Source organism: Thunnus maccoyii, chromosome 1 (genome assembly GCF_910596095.1).
Source record: "Thunnus maccoyii chromosome 1, fThuMac1.1, whole genome shotgun sequence".
Classification (NCBI taxonomy): domain Eukaryota; kingdom Metazoa; phylum Chordata; class Actinopteri; order Scombriformes; family Scombridae; genus Thunnus; species Thunnus maccoyii.
Window position 1 is genome coordinate 4,662,753 of NC_056533.1, and position 3,100 is coordinate 4,665,852.

At 41.0% G+C, this 3,100-nt stretch overlaps 1 long non-coding RNA gene across 1 annotated transcript; it reads right to left on the bottom strand.

The window, feature by feature from the left end:
• Nucleotides 1-349: 349 nt before the first annotated feature.
• LOC121898808 lies at nt 350-2,609 on the bottom strand. The gene is made up of 9 exons (XR_006096552.1): nt 2,525-2,609; nt 2,242-2,281; nt 1,669-2,143; nt 1,459-1,548; nt 1,208-1,273; nt 1,031-1,107; nt 806-911; nt 630-729; nt 350-424 (listed from the first exon to the last, which is right to left on the bottom strand). It is a non-coding gene; the product is annotated as an uncharacterized LOC121898808 (long non-coding RNA).
• Between the last annotated feature and the right edge of the window lie 491 nt (nt 2,610-3,100).

Here is a 3,100-nt window from a genome sequence, read left to right on the forward strand (position 1 = left end):
GAAGCTAAAATGGCAAATGCATATTATCGTCTGGCTTCAAAACACCTCTGCTTGATTAACTTGTGACCACTGTTACTGCAATGATAGCAGCCATACAAGTCCAGTTTGTTGCACCTCCGAAGTTAAACATTTTACGAGAATCATAATGTCTGTTTAACGTAGTTGGGTGAAAATACCAATCTTTTCATGTTTGGACCATGTTTCTGTTTACCTCTGTGTGTGCTGTAAAGCACATTGGATCAACAGTGTTGTGTGTAATATTAAATTGATTTGAGTTCAGTGGTGCATAGTTTTTTCTTTTTGTTTTTTTTTAATTTTATTTACAATGTGCAGCAGGACACACTGGGTACCAATATTCCTTCTCTGTTGGAGGCCGCCCCACACAGACCCAGTGGAACCATCTACCACATGACATGCATTCAATCTGAAAAATAAAATAAACTTTAGGATCACAAAGTGAAAATAAATTCAACATTATGGAGCAGAGCAGTCAACATGGGTCTGTCCCGTCATTTCTGGGCTTTCTCCTTACAGAAATGGCAGAGATCCTTTATTGCATCTGTCACAAATATAGTTATTGAACTGTCTGTATACTTAGTTATGGATTAATACAACCATCACATTCATACCTGACTTTGAAATCAGCGTTTGGGCCATTTCCTTTCTCATTCGGTTGACTGCCTCCATGTCAACTGGAAAGTCAGCCTCCTGTCCCTTTTAATATATGTTCTGCCATCATGAAAACAAATTGGAGTAAATTGTCTCATTGAAAGAGATGGATTAACTGACAAACTGGGAAACTTACTTTACACACCAGCACCCCACATGATGTTGTGTCTTGCTGGTGGAGGTGGGAAATTGTGTCACATGACCACCTGGAGACGCTGATGTTCCTCCTTCTGATGAAGGCCCTACATTATGAAGATAGAGGGATGAAAGTATGAGATGCTGCTTTGCTGGCTATGTGAAAAAGTCTGCCACACCAGAGATAATAGGTGTACCTAAGAGGGATCATCCAAGATTTGCTTACCTTGTCATTTCATTACATTTCTGCACCTGGGCACTGGTGGCACCAAAAAGGGCCTTTCGTTCCTTGGGGTATATAGCCTGTTAAAAATACACAGATGGACTCCTAAATGTGCATGAAACATGAAGAGTATATGTGTGCTAAAGATGGGCATACAAACTTGGACAAAAGTTCACTTACCACCACAGTCCAGTGTCTGTCTTTGCAAACTGCTCCAATTAATGCATCATACTTTGCAGCATCCAGCTACAAAAAGTCCAGTTGTTAAAATGGACTTAACATTCTGAATAAGACATTGTTACATTGTTAGGATTAGAATAATGATGCTCCCCTTTCTCAGCCCCCAAGACCTGCAAAGAGTTCACTTTGTTATTAATAGGCTAATCTGTTTCAACAAACTTTTAATAGCCTGCTTAGTGCTAGATACATACCTCACTCTCCAGTTCCCTTCCAGGGGCAAGGCTCTGGAGATCGGATATGAACAACTTCTAGGGTCCAACCTTTGCCCACAGTATCTCCCCCTTTCCCCAGAAGTCAGGCATTGGAAAGGAAAAAGTATTTTAAAAAGGGTACAGAGAGAGGAATGCTAATGGAATACAATACATTATGTTAAATGTTGTATAGGTTTTACATATACATACCTTTGCTTTGGTCAGGGTGTGTCATACTAGATGTCTGTTCACTGTGGCAGCTGGTAGTGGCCGGAGAGATGGGAGAGTGTGTTTATTGGAGGGGTGCTTGCACAGGACAGTGTGGCAGAGGAGGCTGGAGAGTATAATGGAGGGGTGCTGGCAGCATCAGGGTGATTGAATTTGTGGACTGCTGATGGACCAGAGGTGTTGTGACCTGTTGTGCTGTGGTGTGGGGCCAGAGGAGAGGGCCCCTCAATTCTTCTGAGCTTAGCCTGAACCCTCTCCTCTGGCTCAATGAAATGTGTTAAATGGTTGATGTTTGTCGTCGTCTAAGTATTGTCTGTTGTAGATCGTAGTATGGCCCTTTTGTCCTGTAGCTCCATTTTCTTGCGTTTGTCTGCACCTGCTGATACACGCCATGTTTTTTTAAGGCCTCACAGACAACTTCCTCCCTCACTAGTGTCTCCACTTTAGCATCCGTTATCTACAAGGGCAAAAACAAAAGTGCATTAGTATAAAAAGGCATTACATTTCAATGATTGCCATATCCAAACATTGCAAACATTACTTTGACCCTCTTACCTCACACTCACTTGGTACCTCAGAGGGGTATCTGGCCTCCCTACGAAACATTAATAATATGGATTATATTGTATTGTCAGGTGTTTTTTTTTTTTTTGTTCTCAGTCCAAACATGGCTGCTGCCAGATTTTGGTCCCATGTATTACGATTGTCCCTGGGCAGCTAAGAGATCTAAAATATTCAGTTACATGTGAGTAGAAAATTAACTTCATATATTCATAATTAACTGTGTAACTTAACATTGTGATATGTTGTGGTATTTAGTGTTTTAAGATTAACTTACCGTTGAATTGTGCTATTAAGTTTTTCAACAAGTCCATTTGTTTGCGTGTGATAAGGTGAGCAAAAGCTCCTCTTGACACCTGGCTTTTCACAGAGGCGAATGTTAAACTTCCACAGTGCCAAAGATAATACAAGTCAGCATTGATAAACAATTCTAAGGTACGGTAAATACTTGATTTTAACCTCACCTTATTTTAAAATTCTGTTCCCTGATCTGTAAGCAGTCTTTGAGGAGCTCCAAATTTGTATACAAAATCAAGAATACAATGGGTTTGCTCTTAAGAGGATACGCCTCTGCCCACTTCGTAGTCAACCATTACACATTTGTATTGGTTACCACTCTCAGTGACAATGAGCTTGAGAAGATCCATTCCCACTAGCTCAAACGGCTCAGATACCCGAAAGATATGAATGAAAATTAGCTATACTGTACGGAAGGTTAGTTAGAGCACCTAGTCACACAAATAAGCTCACCTCTATTGGGATGTATTGCGATTTTTCCTTCAGGCTGGCCCGCTTGGACTGGCATGCTGGGCATTGACTGATCCGGAAAATGAATGGACACAGAGTAGGCCAA